The sequence below is a fragment of the Paramormyrops kingsleyae genome, chromosome 2 (genome assembly GCF_048594095.1).
Source record: "Paramormyrops kingsleyae isolate MSU_618 chromosome 2, PKINGS_0.4, whole genome shotgun sequence".
Classification (NCBI taxonomy): domain Eukaryota; kingdom Metazoa; phylum Chordata; class Actinopteri; order Osteoglossiformes; family Mormyridae; genus Paramormyrops; species Paramormyrops kingsleyae.
In genome coordinates, this window is record NC_132798.1 from 6,210,640 (window position 1) to 6,231,185 (window position 20,546).

The 20,546-nt window shown below is 39.4% G+C and overlaps 1 long non-coding RNA gene across 1 annotated transcript in view; it reads right to left on the reverse strand.

Annotated features, from left to right (window-relative positions):
* The window catches only part of LOC111857491 (uncharacterized), a 38,802-nt gene extending 19,787 nt beyond the window's left edge, over nucleotides 1-19,015 (reverse strand). The window contains exon 1 of the long non-coding RNA XR_002841367.2: nucleotides 18,873-19,015. This is a non-coding gene — a long non-coding RNA (uncharacterized lncRNA). The remainder of the gene's footprint in view (nucleotides 1-18,872) is intronic.
* Between the last annotated feature and the right edge of the window lie 1,531 nt (nucleotides 19,016-20,546).

A 20,546-nucleotide genomic window follows, 5' to 3' on the forward strand; every position in this document is an offset into this window, starting at 1 on the left:
TATATCAGTACCTGGTTGACGTTGGGTTACATAGTGTAGCTGTCGGTTATGGAAATGGGGAGGCAATATTTTCCTGATGGGTCTTCAAAGGTAAAGAGTGGTTTATGATGTTATGGTCAACAATACAACCACAGAAGGTAAATGGTACAAGCATAATCAATGAATGACACTTGGCTGGGATATGGCTGCAAAAAGGAAAGGCCGGGCATATATAATGGGCAGATAAAATGCAAATGACTGTCCTTCCACCAACAGCCATAAATACAAAGATATAAAACTGCAATGAGAAAGCAAGTGGAATCTAAAACCAGGCAAAAAAAAAATGGAAAAACACTTGACACTGTTATTAATCAGAGTGGTTGGTCGGCTAATAGAACACCCCAAAGTCAAGGACACAGGTGTCATTTTGGAAACAAATAAAAGAATTGCTCTCCAACTTAAAAAGATAAACTAATTCCACTGACAGAGCAGAAAAAGTCTGTGGCCTGGAGGATGGTGGTAAATCTTTATGTAATGTAGTTGAAATGAAAAACTGCGTGCCGCCTTAAATACACATTATGCATTCTGCAAAGAGAAAGCACATCTGGACACGCTTATGATGAATTACACATATTACTCAGAATGAACAGATATAATAGCACACAAAGAATGAAAATGACTAATTACAAAGGAAAGGTCTAAGAAAGTTCCAACGCCTGCATTCTCTTAACACGTTGCAGGAAAAAACAGCTGATATATTTACCAACACTTAAAAGCCTGCTGTATATATTTTCTTAAAATGCCAGTAATAGTATCAAATAATACTTATATAAATGAATAATGGTGTGGTTCAGTGATGCGTGAATTTCCATAATGTACACTAAATTATTTTGAAGAATGATTGCCTTGCCTTAAGACCAGGGGCATCCAGATACTCTGTTTACAATATTAGATATGTAGTGTGGGTGTTTATGGACGAGAATCCATAAGTGAGCTTAAGGCATCGCTGCGTGTCGTACACAAGGCACAACCACTTTAAAATACTTGAGTGCCCTTTAGCCTTTCCAGTGATAAAATACTGTACATTTTAAAAAGTTATGGAGCTTTGCAGTTTGCAAGGCTTACAAATCTTACTAAAGCCATAAAAACTTTGACTGCATACTATGAAACTTTTGTTCAGAAGACAAGTTGCTTTCCAAAGAAAGTACTTCCTTTGGTTCATTCCTGCTTGTCTGTGTGGGTAGATAAGCATTGCGAAATATCTAAATAGATCTGGCTACAATTCTGGAGCCATGTACTATATCCAGGATAAGGACAGTCAGCTTCGCCTATATAGCATAGAATCTGATCTTGTGGAGCTTAAGAAATGGCTCTTTGAACAATCCATGAAGATGAGTAAACTCCAATATGACCAATTGATTTGATAACCACAAATGACCGCTTAATATTTTCCGAGTTCCTCAATGTCAGGTGCATGAATATACCATTGGACTTTATTAGTTTTACTGATTGATGATTTTACTTATTGATGACTTAAATACCCATAAAAGGTTATTCACACACAGCAGGATGTTAAGATCAGCAAATAAACTTTACAGGAGGAGAAGAGGAGTTGCAAAAGGCTTTGAGTGCACTTAACCCTATACTACCAGATACAGCAAACCCACAGTAAGTGCTGCAGACCACCAAATACTATCATGATCATGTCAAGTTAAAAGAAGGACATATTTATGTCTGGTTGTATGGCTAGATGTATAAGCGCATAAAAACAGATTGCATGTAAGAGGGTCACGCTGCCAATCTCAAGAATGACAGAGCATGAAGCATGGAGGTTCTGAAGTCACAAATCTACCTAATCACATATTTTTGGACTGTGGGAGGAAAGTGGAGTATCTGGAGACAACCTGCATGAGCAAGGTGAGAGCACTGAAACTGCACACATGCAGAGCCGGGGGCAGAAAATGAGCTTGCGATCCCGGAGGTGTGCACCCGCACTGTTAGCCAGCGAGCCACTGCACCACACTAACTGCACCCGCACTGTTAGCCAGCGAGCCACTGCACCACACTAACTGCACCCGCACTGTTAGCCAGCGAGCCACTGCACCACACTAACTGCACCCGCACTGTTAGCCAGCGAGCCACTGCACCACACTAACTGCACCCGCACTGTTAGCCAGTGAGCCACTGCACCACACTAACAAAGCCAGTAACGAAGACAATTTGGAGAACAAAGGAACAAAGGCAGACAGGAAACATGGAGACACTGACACAGACAGCACAACCATGCTAGCCTTGCTGCTCAAAAAGGATTTCGGAAAAGCGACAGCCCATACACAGCCGTGGGACTGATTAGCAGAAACTACAAAAGTGGGTAAAATACTCAGTTAGGTTCAATATTTAATCGTATTTCAAATAATAAGTAGAGCATCTAAGGATACAATGGCATTATAGGCTTAGAATATTTTCATTCAATAGACAGATGTTACCAACAAGAAATGGAGAGATATGCTAATTATTGATGTGAAGCAGATGCCTCATTTAAACAAGCTTTCTCCTCTTCCTGTTCCTATTTAAATTAGACTCAACAGCAGTGATCAAAAACTCAAAGGCAAGAACAATACATATATGGCCGCATATTAATGGAAATCAATTAAATATGAGCCATACTGAAGTCCTTAAACTGCAAGTTACCCATTTTAATTTTCATGTCATGTTAAGTTATAAGACACTAAATCCTTGATTTGATTTAAAGTTCTTTAGTGTTCTCTGACTACATTCCTTGCTATATTCCTTTTTAATTTTTTATGTCACGTAAGGTTTTCAGAGACTAAATCCCTGATTTGACTTAAGTTCTTTATCGTTCCTTGGCTATATTCTGTAGAAAAAAAATAAACAAAACTTATTTGTTTTTAAATGCACTTCATCATTGTTCAGTCAGATTTAATTCTATAGTATTTTTTTGAATATCTTATTAGATGTTATGCAGAGCCATGTATTATCAATATTATTACATCTATTCTTGTGGGGTCATTTGCCCACTCTGTTGGCATGTCTCAAACTGCCATAGGACGAAAGAGAGAAACACTGCGGACACAGGACACTACGCACTATGCAATTTACACCTCTCACTGACCAATTTGCAAAGCCTGCATAAAACAGCATCAAACAAGCTTCAAAAAAGGTGAATCCACATGGAAGTGGAAAACACAACACAAACAGTGGCTTCCAAATGGTGAGTTTTATCAAAGAGTAATTATCCAATTAATGTGGTGCCAGTGTGAATACATTCACAAGACTAAATTAAAAGTATGTTTTGCATTAATGTTTATAGTGGGAGATTCTGGGGTGAAAACCGAAGGTAAGGTTTCATATAAAGACTGATCCAGTGCAACCCCCCCCCCCCCCAAAAAAAAAAAAATCAGCAGAAACCAAATTTTGCCTGCTCATTTACATTAAAAACTTTTCAATAGTAGAGGATATGCAGCTGTTAACTAACTGATGCCAGTTTCACAAAAATATTACATATTTCTTTTTTGCTCGCACTTTCGCACCCCCTAATTAAATGATGCTTTAAGCAAATCCCCCTGTCACCTATTTGGTGGACCAACCCTGTGCTGGGCACATTTAAAACAAACAAAAAAAAATGCAGGAAAAATGGTAACCTAGCCTGAAGACATGTTATCTCTTGATCCTAAAAATAAAACGAAAAAAATGAAAACAGAAGGTGCAAGTAAAGCAAAATATAGGTATGGACAAACTGGAGTTTTGCAGCCACGTATACTTGGATTCTAATTCAGGCTGTGAAGACACAGGAGCGAATTGTCTGCAATCACCAGTATAACAGACTCGGTTAGCTAGACAGCTCACCAAGTCAGAAACTGACACAAACTCACCTCAACAGGACAAAGGGCAGGAGACGAATGGAGTAACACTTTGTGAGTTTAATTGTTCTAATAAATTTGTTTACAAATTAAACCAATTCAAATGAGCATATGTCCATCTATAATTTGCTTCTTGACAGACTTGTTCTACTGTATTAGTTACAACGGACTAGACCTACACAAGATTTAGGTAATTTTATCAAAGAATTTGGTTACACAGGTTACCACCTACTCTGTGATTCCTTTTAAGATTATTACAGTAAATGGTCCAAATGAAAAACCATAGACACCCCAGGCAGGCCGCAGTCCATTGCAATCTCATCTCCTTAGGGTGTATGTGAAGATGATGTGTGGGTTGAGGCCCCAAGACTAATCAAATATGAGCACTTACCACCTTGCTGGTAGATTGTCCTCATATGGATCATTATGCATCAGAGATACCTTCAGGGGCCCATGAAAAATACGGCTCATATGGGACCAAGGCATCACTATTCAGAGTAATCCTGACTTCCATATTACTGGAGATCAACCTAGTTAGTAGAAGACAAGCTGGAACAATCAATTCCTGCCCCTAAGATGGATCAAACTTTATTGAGATAATGCCATCAACAGTAAACAATCAATATAATGCTAACATTTTTAAAGGTAGGCACACGGATGTTATTCTCCATTCTTGTTTTGTTGTTTAACTTTCAACTCTAGTATGTCACCCCTATAAAGGGTGAGTCACTGCAACACACACATTCAAATACAGGGTAGTTTACCAGTGGGGCGCAAGTCCCTCAGCATGTCTGTATACTGGACACCAGAAGAATTGCACATTTCACATTAAGTTACAGTACAGAATGCATATACCGTATGTATATTAATGTCTAAACAAGAGTAGCCATCTTGGTTACCACGGTGACATTGTGCTCGGTGGTTCATCTTCCGACATCCCATCCATCTATTTGGGTTTTTGTCATGTTACCACATTTTTGCGAGACCCACTTTTCACTATCAAAGCCCAGTTTCGTAGAGTGATCCTACAAACATAAGTGTCACAGATCTCCATCATCTTGGCCTTTGCTTACCTCTTTACTCTCAGAGGAGTGAGCCAGAAGAGTTTGTCCCATTGATCTTCTGCCCATTGTTCCTCTGAGTGCTCTAAGAGTCATTAGTCTTATCTTTATTGGGGTGCTGAATATTAATATAACCTTGGCTTCTTTTGCCTTCACCAAATAAAGTAATCCACCTAAAAATACTTGCCAAATGACAAATTCAGAATCAGGCTCACAAAGCAGTCTAATGATAAAAAATGTCTAGTTTTCCACAAAAAATAATCCTATATCCCAGTGTAGCTTAGTTCTTTCCCTGTTCCACCACAAATGATTCAGCTCAAGAGCTGTGTGGTAATTAGCACAAGGGGTTGAAACAGGTGTGTTAAATGAGGGGAAACCCAAAAATGTGCAGGGCTCCGGCCCCCCAGGACTGGAGTTTGACACCCCTGATCTAGACAAATGGAATATACTCCCACAGTGGTAAGGAGAGTGAAAAATTCCGATGAACAGACAAATTGGCTGAAGTAATGATAAGCTTTCTGGGCATATGGCATGATAACAATCCCTAGCCTTTCTCCACTTTCTAAAAATGTTTCTCTGATTATACTGGCAAGGTACACAAGTAAATCATGCAAGCTTTGAACCATTTATAATAATAGGCATAAGCAGCTTTATCCTTGATCAACAGCAATGATGGTCACTTTCAAATATCTACCAGGCAATGAAGCAGGAGGACAACCTGCTACAATCTGAATGGCTGTTAATTTTTCTGTTCCTTGTCCTGGTTTGAAATGCGGCATATTTACATAGATGCTGTGATAGAGAGTCATTGGGAAAGGAGGATATAACCATTATTATGTATCTAGGTAGGTGATGCTGCGTGACATTAAGCACTTCATGCTCTAATTGCAAGAACAAGAACAAGTAAATGCAACTGCACATTTGTCAAGATACACTCACGCCTAGTTTCATTCTACACTGGACAAGCAAAGAAATGCAAGACAAAAAATAAATAAACAAACATGTATAATCTGCTCACTGCATATGCAAAGTAATAGACATATGCAATGTATATATCCATCCAACCACTCTTCCTGGTCAGCGTCATGTGGCAAAGTACATACATAGACTGAATGAAACATGCATAACTAATTCTACTATTCTTCCATGACTTTTCATAATATATTGAAGCGTGAGAATTGTCACTGAAAATAAAAGTTGCTCAGAAAACAAATAACACAAATGGCATCTTTATTGTGCTGTGTGGTTCAGACACTGCATCATCTAGACAGTGAAACCAAATGAGCAGGAAATCTTGTTTACTCCAAGGAGTTTGACAAGGGCTAATGAGCATCCTATGTCCCAAAAAGGAGAGAATCACACGAGAAATAACACAGGGCAATTTAAATGCAGAAAATACCCATGATTCCATGACATTGATGAGCAATGTGCAACATTATTCTTTACCAGTAGATAAAAGCACTTTATCAACACCTGTTTTGACTATTTAACCAAGAACGCAACACCTGCCATAGTTAATAATCTTTTACCGATTGCTGCAAGAGGTAATCCTTTAATACGTGAACTATCTGGTCGACTACATTACCTTTGCCCAATAAACACCAGCATATCTCTGAAAAATGACTGTCTTCAGGTGTATTTTGTTCACCCTACATCAGTGAAGGGTGATATAGGCAGCCGCCCAGGGCACCAACTTCTGGGGAGTGTCGACTTGCCAGTCAATTTCACTTTCCCTCGGGGGGGGCACCAGAGGTGACGCTCACCTTTGGCGCCTCATTGGCTAGGGCCAATACTGCCCTACATTTATTGAGGAGTTGGTGTCATTCAAAATGACTTGCAGCTGAGACAGTAGGGTGAGGCTGTCCCTGGAGCAGTTGGGATTAAGGCCCGTGCATATGGGCCCAACAATGAAATCAGACGGAAAACTACAGGAAAGTTTGCGTAAGAAGAAACTGGAAATGTCCAGCAGCATTGCCCAGCTTGTCCCAATTTATCAGAACATAATAAATATAATGTTTCCATTTGCAGGAGCTGGAAGGCAGCTTTTGTTCTGTGGTCAGCATATAAAAATTCCAAATCCCTTGTGTTCCTTTGCTTGCAGTTAAACTAATTAATAACTTTATTAATTACTCATTTGCAAATCTCCACATGGGACACTGGGGAAACTTCAGAGCGTTTTCATACAATAAAATTGTACGAAAAAAACCAAAGTATTTCACGGTTCCTTTGTCAAGGTAATGTGGCTCAACTGAGGTGACATTCACCTACCTTTAAGAAACCAATTCTCAGTTCTGTTTGCTAATTTATTCTGCACAAAATATCATTTACAGATCAGGCTGTAATAAGCTAAATGTTGGTTTAAAGTGGCCAAGCCTTTCTGTGGGCGTAATAATTACCACAAGGACTGGTTTTTTAAAATTATGGATCAGCCTACTATTCTTTTCGTTGAAGCATGTAAAATCATTCTGAGCACCAGAAACAGTTATGCTGCTATTAAAGAGATAATGTAATTACCCAAAATCCACTAGAATAGAATAACGCTTATCTTCTTGAACATAGGGACACATGCAATGCAAGGCACAAAGCAAACAACTGAGGATTAAATGCTTGTCGAGACTAATTTCACCGTCATCTGGATAATGGACAGATTCACAAATATTAACTTGTTTCTTTGCCATCCAGAGCTGCCAGTAATTGCATTCTCATTTGGACCACTCTGTATTGATAGACTTACATGAGTGCATATTCCAGTAAAATAGCCAGCAACAATGGGTTAAGGGCAACCATGACTCTGAATATGTATTAGAATGACCTGAAAATTAATGCCAGGGCTGAACAGGAACTTTGTCAAATTCTATAATCCAACATTACTGACTAATCATTTCACTGTCAGCCTAAATGAATAGCAATGACCGGTAAGATGGGTCGTACTCAAACTCAATACAGCTGAATGTTTTTCTGAAGAAATAAGTCAAATAAATCTCTCTCTCTCTCTCTCTATCCAGTATTAATATATTTAAATATGGAGAGGGGGAAAAGCAGCTTTTTTTATTGTCATAAGTGACACTTTGCTTATTAACATGTCACGAAGGGCCCCTTTGCTTTTAAAGGGATTCCACATTGCAGGTAGGCTATGTTCTGGATTTCCACCTCAAAAGCTGTTCTTGAAAGCCGATTGCAGCAGTAGATCAGTGAATACAAAATTCGCCAGAGCATTAAAGGTTTTAGCTGAGGTCAGGGTTAAAGCTGTGTCATGGGCAATTGCAAAAAAAAAAAAAAAACATGCACACATAAAAAACCTTGTGTTATAAACAGCTCTACTGCAGTTTCCAGATTACCACTCAATGTATGACCACTTAAACTGGGCCATTCCTTCACCAGCTCCTCAGGGGTACAATATAATTGTCTAGTGTGTGGGGCACAATTTATACACTTTTTTTTAAGCTATTTTTAGAATGCAGCGTCTGTGTTTTCAGAAATGCAGTGCATCGGGCACTCTAGTTTCTGCCTTTGATTTGCTGTGTCCTGGTTCTTGGGACTGCGGTTTCCACATTATGAGCTATTGGTGGTGCCCTTGCATGGACCTGTGTTTGTGAGAAATAATGTCTGGTTATGAAAAAAATACCAGCTTTGTATGTGTTATTCTGCTATGACTCACTACAATGCACAGAGTGCTATTCATAGATGGCTTGCCTGTAGCTTCTGGAACCCTAGATTTGTATTGATATGGTAGTTCCATCAAGGGACTCAGCAAAGTATTGATTTGGAAATTGCTACAAGGACAGCAAATGGGCTTTGGGCAGTTTAGTTAAGCCAAATGAGAAACAGGACTGAAACCCCTAAACAAATCAAATTGATTAATATATGAAAAACTTTTATAGTATCCCCTGCAAAAGGACAAAAAAAGGATGCAATGTTAATGCTCTCTTTTCATCTGCTGGCTTTTGTCTGTTTACTAAAGACCATGCAATGCAAGAGCTAATCAAAGCCATATGGCGGTTCTGCCTTCACAATCCAATTAGTGCATTGGAACCTATTATTGTTAGCCAAGCTACAAGAAGTTCGTGTGTTAAGTCACCTCAGATTTTTTTTTAAAGATCTCCACCTTGTTCTAGCTTATGTTGGAACTCTGAGCTGCACTAGCTATACTATCATCACTCTTATTTGTAGAAGATGTTCAGGTGGACATCCACAATTTGATATGACCAATTTAACTTCAGCGGTAAACAAGCCAGTTTCACATTTTCCATACCTAAATGACTTCTTCAGATTTCTAGCAACAGGAGTGAAAATCTGATAGCGGATTGCATAATGAGATTTCTCCTTTGGAATCTGAATTAGATTTCCTTTAAATACCAAATTATATTTAGATTTAGCTTTTAAAACATGTGAAGCAGACAAATTAGTCATTGCAAGAAATGTACTAGATACTGCTATATGCAAGCTTGCTCGGACTCATCACATATATATAGGACTGAAAGGCGCCAATTTTCCAGGGTTAAGAGCATCTTGGTTACATTACTTCTGTGCAAAAGCTTCAACTATCAGCAAGAACAAAACAAAGAAAGAGGCAATCACTGAGTCAGTCATTGAGGATCGTTATTGTTCTACATAGCTATCCTGGAAATCTCTTCATAATTGGGGGACTTAAGCATCACTGACAATTACTGTATATTTAGGAGGATAATAGCTTTTGGTTGTAATATCAATTCATGTTGTTGTTTTTTTTGATTTTCCATTAATTCCCACTTTCTTCAACTACTGCCAACTACAACAGTGTATGTGCAGTGACACTATGTTCTATAATGAGTGACATCCACGAAATCTTACTGTTAGAATCAACAGAAGCACTCTGAACATAGCAATGGACTGAGGCTGGAAATTAAGCTCACACAATTGCCTGAGGCAAGTAATTTAGACAAAGGCTGAGCACAAAAAAAAACTGATTACTAGTCCATGAAAATGCAAAAAAACGTATGTACTGCAGGCAAAATTCACACATTAGCGTTACTATAAAACAACTTTTTTATTTATTTTACACGTGAAGGCCTTTGTTTGCTCTTTATGACATTGTACATTGGCTAGTGATAATATGTCTGGGCTAGTACATTTTTTTTTATTGAACTAGCCCAATTGGCTAGTATCATAAATTCTTAAATTCCACCCCTGACTTGGACTTATTTACACCCAGAAATAACCACACTAAATGTCAATATGGCCACAATAAGAAAGGAACTTAGAGGCAGGTTAACAGGTTTTGGTCTCAGTGTTGAATCTGGCTCACTCCTGCTGGGAGGTCATGTGACCCCCTTTTAATTAAATAAAAAAACCAAATGATAAATGATATGGAAACTGAATATCGTTTTGGTGTTCTCTCTATTATGTGCATATATATGTGACCCCTCATCTCCATGTCATCAAGCTAAATGACAAAATAATTTGGCTCACATGTTGATTAAAGTTTGCAGAACATTTATGAGGTGGAGTTCAATAGCTGGTTGTTGTGTAGCAAAGCTGGTAGGTCATTCATCAGTTGAGCAGGTAGCTCATTAGCATATTAGCATACTGCTATTCCTTCCACATGTGTCATGAATATCTGTGCATTGTGGCTTCGCCCTACCAGGTTGTGGGTGAATCTGTGTGCAGAACGTTTGCATGTTCTCCCTGTGATTTTCCTCCAGGCACTCAGGTTTCTCCCGACAGCTTAAAAATACAGAGGTCAGTGACTCTGAATTGTGCATGTACACCCTGTGATAGTGAATGACGAATCATAGCTCAAGTTTCTTAGTGATTCGTCAATACAACATTCCAAAAGTTAAATATTTGTACCAGTGTAGTACTATTGCAATTTTTGCTATCCATTCCAAATGATGTTTGATGTAATATACTACCTTGTACATGAAAAACACATTTCTGTCACCAGTGATTCAGAAATCCTATGAGTTGAAAGTAAACTGAAAACAGTAATGTATGAATATAGATGTATATTCAAAAGTTCTTTCTAACTTGTTCTTTCCAAGTCAAGAGTGACCTTTATTTTAGTGAACGCAGAGCCTAGAAATTTCACAGCTTGTCTACACTTCTGAAGTGGTGCTTCTAGAAAAGTATCATATGGAGTGTCAGAAGATACAAGGTTCCGAGCCAATGACATACTGTTATGCTACTGAGAAAGAATTCTGAGGTAATCTAAGAATTTTTACACAAACCTTTTATTTGCATTTGGTTACATTACATCATACAGCACATCACATTCAACATATTAAAGCCCTAACTCTGCATCAAGACTGGACAGCCTAAGAAACTAGAAGAAAGTAATTTACTGTACTAAAAGGGAAGATATCATGGAGCATGGTTTTGAGAATGCTGTTAAAACATTTTCCAGGATACCGTCAGAGGCAGGGCCCCATGAAGACAATTTCCAAGTTATATTTAAGGATATAACATACTGATCATTTAAATTATAGCAACATGTCTGACAGGTTTCTGGATATTGTCGTGTCTTCCCCGGGGAAGCAGCACAGAAGCCGTACAATCGGGTAAACAAGGGTTTATTTGGAAGAAGACAAATTGGGAACATAGAATAAACGAAGAACAAACTTAACGCGGCCTTAAATACACCAGACTAATTAGACACAACTAGAAACGGCTGGTAACACAGGAATTCCACACGGGGTAGATGAGGGGGCGTGGCACACGGGAGGATCGGACCATCGGGGCAGGACAGATATACAAAGTTGCCCCCACTCCTGGCTGTAATGGACTGTTCTACACTACGACTTTGCGCTACCGGTTGTTTCACCAGCACAAATAGCCAACAGAAGAAGGAAACAGTGCAAAGATACATGACTAACATTACATCTCCTGTGTCTTTGATACTATGTTGCTAGAGCTGTAGACAAATTGCGAACAAACCTGGAGAGACCACAATTAAACGAGCGTATGCAAAAGTTCAAGACTAACCATAACAAAAGAGGGAACAGTTAAACTGCTTAAATTTGGCCAATCGTTCCTGTGGCGTTATCCCCCTCCCCTCGATCGGTGACTTTTACTGAAAGCACTCCAACCCCACCCTGATTGGTAAATTTTACCACTGGCACCCCGAGCTTTGATTAGCATATTATTGATGTTCCATCGTGTATAATTCCCTCTCTTTTCTCTTTTGGCTTTAAAAAATTGCTAAAAATGTCCCACTTAGGGGCCCCTTACCCATGTCAGTCTAGGGCCCACAGAGATGTTAGTCTGTCCCTATATACAGTATACCAGCAATAGTATAAAAATTTAGTTTAGTGATCATTGTTGACACACCACAGCAAAATGTGTTCTCTGCATTTAACCCATATGTGACATCTTGACATAACAGGGGGCAGCTAATTCAGCACCCGGGGAGCAGTGCTTGGGGGCGGTACCTTGCTCAGGGCACCTCAGTGGTGTCTTGCAGGTCAGGGATTCGAACCTATAATCTTTCAATTACAAGTGCACTTCCCTAACCATTAAGCCACCACTGCCCACATAACTAACTGCAACAGAAGCACAACATGCAGGAGCACAATATTTAGACATGTCCTATAACACAAGAAGCATTTGCAATGTTGCTGCGTAAACGCAGAGACAGTTCAAAATGTCGTGAGTAAAAGTAAAAAATATAGACAAGTATGTAGGCTAAATGCTAACAAACGTTAGGCTACAGCAATCTGATGCAGTCCTACTGTATAGAGATACAACACGAAAATGCACCAGTCCATTGCTGCCATTGCCACTAAGCCCCCAAAGCAGGAGAAAACTGTATCAAAGCCATATTCCCTAAAGCCCTTCAAAATTAAGGCTTTTGTGGGAAACAAAAGGTTGCATGAAAGAGTGGCTGCCGGGGAGAGAGTGGAGCCCCAGGGAAGGAGTCATAAGCCACCTTACATAAAGGTGTAATTATGGTTCACCTGAAGCCCTCTTTCATCCAAAGGTCTACAGCATGCTGAATCACGGCCCACGCCCCCACATCGCACCATGAGGCTTCGGCCTTCCGGAGCCGAGCTCTGGCCCCCGGCCCCCACGTTAATGGGCCCCTTCAGTGGTGTCAACCCCCCCTCTGCACGCGCAAGGGCCCATGCAGGAGGCGTCAGTTAATAGCGTTGATACCCCCTTCCCGGGCCTGGCTTTTGTTACGGTTGGGCTTATGAATTGATACCAAATGGCACACTGCTTTCAGGTCTCTGAAGAAACAGCAGGAGGCTGGTTCTAATCTTTAGGTAACAGAACAACTAAAAATGGCATGTTGCCCCTGGTGACATACGGGTCTTAAGGCTCAGATTTGTACGTTGCACTTTTCCTGTTCCTATATGAACTAAAATAGAACCCTAAGGTACATAAACCGCTTTGCATTTTGATGTAAGGTTTCCATTAGCTCTTACTGGGTGACCAGACTGTCCATTCTTCTTTCCCTCTTCTTGTGTCCTTGCAGCTATTCTTGTAAGTAAACTGTATCGTGTATACTCATAGTTGATATTTCGGTTTTTGATCTAGCATGATCCAAAACAATCACAATCAAACGCAAGAGCAAGCTGTATTATTCATGAAATGATCCTACTTGATACAGTGCAGTGATAATTTCGTTGACGAAATATTTTCGTTATAATTTTCGTCAACGACAAATTTTCACTGACGAAAACGAGACGATAACTAAATAAAAATTAAGTGATGATGACGAAAACTATAATAAAAATATATTGACATTTTCGTTAACTAATAAAAACGAGACGAAAATGTGAGTGAGGGACGTTTTTGGAAATGATCCAATCAGAATTAATCTTGGTGCGTGGCGCGGTGAGACGCACACGCAAATTTGGAAAATTAAGATACTGATTCACCTTGCGACGCGAGATGCGACAGTACATCTTGCATACATTGGTGGGTGTCTGTCTGACTTAAACTAAAATGACATGGCAATGGCTGGGAGAAAAAGAAGAGAAGATATATGGAATAATTTCACGTTTGATGTCAAGACAAACAAGACCTTGTGTAAACCGTGTGGAGCGGAAATCGCTGGTAAAAATACAACAAATCTAAAGCGACATCTGCAAGGTAATTTTTTCAGGTCATGCAGTATTTGCAATGGCATTACTGCCAAATACAGTTTTTCTTTTAAATAATTTGGAGTTGCACTTTTGCTTTACAGAATGAAGAATGTCATATGCAAGTTCTAAACAATGCATATCTAATTTTTGGTTTTTATGGAAAGACGATATTCCACATATTTAATGAGACTTGGCTTTATTTAATTTTAAGTTAGAATATTTTGTATATTACCACGGTTTAACTAAATTACATTTAAATTAAACCCAATATATTTTAGTCAACTAAATCTACAGTAGATTTAGTCGACTAAAATCTTATGCTTTTTAGTCGACTAAAACTAGACTAAAACTAAAACAAAACAGATGACTAAAATATGACAAAAACTAAAATTGCATTTTAGTCAAAAGACTATGACTAAAACTAAATTGAAATCTGCTGTCAAAATTAACACTGATACAGTGATAATGTAGATGTCATTTGGCAGGTTTTTTTGGTTTTTTTGGTTTGTCTGTTACTAGATGTCTTTTGGAGGACTCGCCCTTAGTAAACTTCTATCCAGATTTTGGAACACCTGCGAATTTCCATAGCCACTTATCCAGTGCAGGGTCTCAGGAACCATCCCAGGGCACAAACTCTCAGACAAGCAGATTAGCAACACGATTATAATAAGCGTGATTGTGTATGAACTGGTCATAATTACATCCAAATGGACAAACTTACCCTCACAGAAGGAGATGACAGTGAGGGGATAAGTTAATAAATTAAGACGTGGACACAAAAACTGGTGCATTTGAGCCTTCAGACTAATGCCCACTAACTATCATAATGAACAAAAGTGTTCTTAAGCAAAAAGGAGTTACATTAGAAAACTTTTCAAAAGATTTTCTTAGTGCTGGATTGCAAGTTTGCAGCAGTTCTTTATACAAAGCAAAAATAGATTACGGTGCAACAATCACTGGGAACATGCTGTGTAAGAGCCATTTACTATTTCTGTTTTAAAATTAATACCTTATTGATATACAGAAAGTGCAGCTCCTTAGCTTCTACAGCTTTACATATTAAAACACATCTGACCGTCTTATCTTCACCAAATCCAAGTTAATATTGATGTGAAAGATAATGACAAAGCATGTTTATTTTAAAAAAGCCAACTTTCAAAGGAGTTAAAACGAAAAACATAAATTGTGCCCCAACCTTTGAAGCAACTATTTTTTTTCCTAAGTATTCCAGTTGGTCACATGACCTGGGATTTCCAATCAATCAAAATACATGTTTAAACCCGCCTCCTGGACCTTATGTTTTCCACGAGAACGCACTGCTATGGTCAGGAATCGTTCATAGACTACAATTACAAAGTGTCCAATCTGCCCAAATAACAGCGTTCAGAAGAATCGTTCAGCGTTCAGGTGCTCTTTTGCATGCTCGTTTGGAGAGAGCAATCCTACCACAGAAACCGTTTTTTATTCCATTGCCATGGAAAGAAACTTGCAGTCTAATAGTTAATAATATTGACAGAAGCCAGTAAATCCCAGAATACAGGCTTGGCTCCTTATGGCTGTAAAAGTACTGGTCCAATTTCAGAGAGAAATTGCAAGGAAGCCCACAGACTTCATGTTGCATGACAATAGCGGAAACCCATCCCAGACCAATAAGCACCAGGAGACCTCTGCAAATAGCACTCTGATTATAATCATGAACAGAACTACCCAGACCAAAAAGCTAGTGGTTCTGATATGCAATTAAAAAGCACATCCAGGTGATAAAATAATCATACACACTTGAAGCATGCGATTCAATTCTCATATATTGATGGGCAAACACTGCATGTGACAGCCCACGTGAGTCCTGGGCACGCAGACACACCCGCCCAGGCGAAATTCACCACCAAATTTCACTTTGTCTCTGAAGCATGCGAACAAAAGTGGATGAGTTAGGGGTTGGTGGCAGCAGATTGTCAGTCAGTCAGCCTGCCTTAAACGATGCTGCCCTGGGCAGGTGGACCAACTTTAGCTCTTTGTGTAATAGGAGCAAATGCACCGCATAAAATTCTTTGTATGCATGCATACTTGGTTAAAAAAAAACTGGATTCTGATTGCCCTTACTAGAATTTGCCCCTGAGGAAACAATAACGCACTTTTTTATGCAATGCTGCAACACTTTTAGCAAACGAGTACAATTTTTGTATTTGGTATTTATCACAAGATTAAATGATTTCTTTGCTGTTGGATGCGTCAATATATAAAACCAGAGAACCTAGTGCGTATGTGCGCCTGCTAAGCTGGTTTATTAGTACAAGTGCTGATCTCCCAAAGGAACCCTCAAGTGAGCAGTACTCTGTATGCTAGATATGACCAAAATGCCACAGTCTGCTGGTTTCAGGTGAAATTTTCAGGGGGAATTATGACTACTGTGATAATTTTGTTCATTTTTAGGATGCAAGTATATGATGTTCCCCAATTACCCCAGCCTGAGACAGACATCTATGAAATCTATATTTAGGATTTGTCTAGAACACCCAACAGAATGGCTGCGGGGTTAGGCGATCATTCCGAATCCCCCAAAGTCCGCCTTACAGTTACCGTATAATGAGGAGCGCTGACCTTTTTAATGTTAATTTTACTGTGTGCAAAGGAGGAATTACACTAATTTTGGTTCTGGGGAATATACATGAGCCAGAACAATTACAGCAATTAAAACTACTGAAAATGAGTCTCAAACTACATAGACAAAAGTATTGGGACACCTGGCCATTGCACCCACAGTAGCTTTTATGACGTCCCATAGGAATCAATATGGAGCTGGTCCCCCCATTTCCTGCTAATCTCCTAGGAAGGCTTTCCACAAGATTATGGGAATTTTGCCCATTCATCTAGAAGAGCATGTGTGAGGTCAGGCACTAATGTTGGACATGAAGGCCTGGCTCACAATCTCTATACTAGTTCATCCCAAAAGTGTTTGGTGGGGTTGAGGTCAGGGCTCTGTGTGGGCCAGTCAAGTTCTTCCATATCAAACTCACCTGACTATGTCTCATCCAGTTATTTTGGAACAATAAAGATATTTTGGACCAAGACATTTTGGGCAATTCAATGCATCCAACTTTATGGGAACAGTTTGGGGAAGGCCGTTTTCTGTTTCAGCATGACTGTGCCCCAGTGCACAAAGCAAGGCCCATAAAGACATGCTTGGGTGAGTTTGGTGTGGAAGAACTTAACTGGCCCACACAGAGCCCTATGGTTCATTAATTTCTATTTGCAAAACCCTAATCCCAACAATGACAATCTTAACCTCTACCCAGCCCTAACCTTAACCATAAGAAACCAAACAAAGACTTTTGGCATTTTTAGTTTTTTGATTGCAGTCACAGATTTTTATCGAATTGAGTTTCCCCTTGTGGGGACTGAAAAAAATGCCCCCCACAACATCAAAATAACAGGATATTTGGTCCCTACAATGTAACATAATTGACCCACACGCGTGTGCACAACCAAGGAGCTAAAAATACAGAAGTTGTTAGGGAACATCCCCAGTTTTTTTAAGAGAGCAATTTGCTGGTGTGTTACTTTGAAATGTTCACTCTCCCAAGAGCAAAAGAAGTTAATTTTACGAGGTACTGTGAATTTAGTCTGTGAAAAATGCTAATACGATTTCATTTGCAACTCACCCTTGTGAGTACTTCCGGCCATTATAACCCACAGCCAAACTGCTCAAAAAGACCATTTGCTTTTGGGACCGGTGCACTAAATCTGTATCGTTTGACCTTCTGTCACGTTACAGCTGCCTTTTCTTCCTGAGCACTTTGATCATTTATTATTTGATTTCTACCACCGAACCCCACCAAGAAAGCCCTCAAAAGAGTAATAACGGCCCAATCAAAATGGGAGTAGATGGAGATGTAAACGGAGATCTTAGGAAGGGCTAAGACAATGGCTGCAGGCTTTGATTTCCACATGAGAACATCAGAAGCTCCACGAACAGCCTGTGCTGAGTCACAGGGGTGAAAATAATGTCAGGCCATATGACAAGAAAATTTTAGAGTCTGCACTGTTTGCGTTTTAAAGCATCTAACAAGTAAGGAGGAAGTTCAGACAAGGTCTCTTCACCCATCCATCAGTACATTAACAGGGCTTTTATACTTTGCAGAGTGGCCAGATCAGTGCAATGCACTTTAACGGAAACATGGGGTTGGTATGGCTTTTTATTTTTGCTGTGACATTAAAGGCAATTTTAAGTATATTTCAAAATGTTTTCTTTAGGTTTTTCTTACGCATACCAGTACGCGACAGAATGTAGGCATCATTTATACTCTATCATAGTTTTGAAACATTGAACTGTACAAATAAGTTACTAAAACAGGGATTAAAGGAATACGTCTGTCAAGTTGCCCCTTACTCCCAAACTTGCCAAAGGTGACGAGTACAATTACACTCTGTAACCCCATTTTGAGCACATTTGCCAAGCACAACAACTTCAAAACTACAATTAGCCACTAAAAAAACCCTAAGACACTTAATGTTGACATATACAGTACTTGCACATACTGTGTGATGCATTGCATTCAGTAAACAGAGGGTTTTTTGCCCTATAACATATGTGCTAAATAAATTAGCAACAGAGGTTGTGATGGTCGATTTACAGAGGAAATGTATTCTGATACAAAGCTAAGCTTAGACTCACAGCTTGTGCTCTTTGACATAGCATCCCAACAGATGGCCTTTTGTGCTTTCGGTTCATTGGATGAAATGTTTTATATCCATGAAGAACTACTATTACTAGATTGAGGATGTAACATATCTGCCAAAGCAGGCTGAAAAGAGAGGAAGGAGAGAGGGAAATAAATTCTAAGAGATAATGAATCCATCTGCAGGGTTATGCTAGTTTTACTTACAGTTTGAGCAGGGAATATTGGTTACTTCCTTCAGCTTTATGTTTGCACAGGCAGATTTTAAATTCTATTTGTTTATTCTAGAATGCACTATACGTGCGCAAAGAAATACAAACTGCTCACTGACAGGAAGACAAGAAAAGCCATTGAACTAACTGGAGAAACAAAGGCACAGCTGTTTAAAATGTTTATTTATATACCCAGGAGCTACTTTATTAGGTACACCTGCTCGTTACTGCAAACAACCAATCACGTGGTTGCAACTAAATCTATACAATATGCGGACAGGGTCAAAAAGTGCTCTTCATGTGTGGCTACACATTAGAATGGTTCACACATGTGACTGTAAATAAGGTTTGATTGCTGGTGTAAGATATGGTGGTTCCAGAATCTCAAAACAGCCACCATTCCATGTCTAGAGTTTATAGAGAACAATGTGATAAACACAAAAAACATCCAGTCAGTGGCAGTTAGGTGGGTGAAAACACCTTGTTAATAACAGGGGGAGAGCAGAATGGCCAGATTCATTAAAACTAACAGGAAGTGCAAAAAACTCAGCTCAGTACAACAATGGTTCGCAGAAAGGCATCTCTCATCTCTCAAAACGCCTTGAAGGAGTTCTGGAGCCAAAACATCATTACACAAATTAAAGATAAAACTCACCTTACATAGTCCCTAAAGAATTTACGCTCCCTCTTTATCAGGCTAAATGGTCATAATCTAAATGCAAGAAAAGTCAATGAAGATCCTGTGCTATATACAGCTTTAATTTCACTGCAGCCACAGAAAATTCTGCCTAGAGGCCTGTAAACAGTGCGCTACTGAACGTGAAAGTCGGCACAAGTTTGAAAACACCAAATTTATCACAAGGGAGTACTGAAAATATCATATTTCTTGTTTATCCTATATTATACACTTTCTTGGACAAAACAGTGACACTGTACACCATATTCCTACAAAGGTCACACAAAACAATAGAAACACGTAAAATTATAGGAATAAGAAGAAACTAATATGGAGGGGGTCTTAAGAACAGCTTCAGTCCTTCTACGAACGCCATTATACAGACCTGATGTGTGTGAAACAGGATTCTGGAATGTTCTTTCAGAAGGAAAACAAGATGAGTGCGGTGCAGTGGTTGGCATTGTTGCCTTACACCTCTGGGACGCAGGTTCAAGTCCCTTCCAGGGTTCCATGTGTGTGGAGTTTGCATGTTCTCCCAGTGTTGTCCTAGGGTTTCCTCCCACAGTCCAAAACCATGCTGAGGTTAATTGGGAGTTACCACACTGCCCATAGCTATATGTGTGAATGAATGGTGTGTAAGTGTACAGTACCCTACAATGGCTGGTGCCCTGTCCTGGATTGCTTCCTGCCTTGCACTCTTAGTCTCTGGGATAGGCTCCAGACCCCCATGACCCTGAATAGAACAAGCAATTACAGAAAATGGATGGATCAATGATGTTTGGAGCAGCTGACTGGGGAGAACCTGCAACAGGATTAACTTCATGCTGATGTTTATAAAACAACTTTCTAGTTTGTTTAGCTGCATGTATGGTGGCATTTGCACTTTCAAATATGGAAACATCATGATGTATCACTATTTGCACAATAGGGTACATTCAGTCTGATACATGGCCCTGGCTCTTACACAATCACGCAGAGTCATTTTTAGACCTA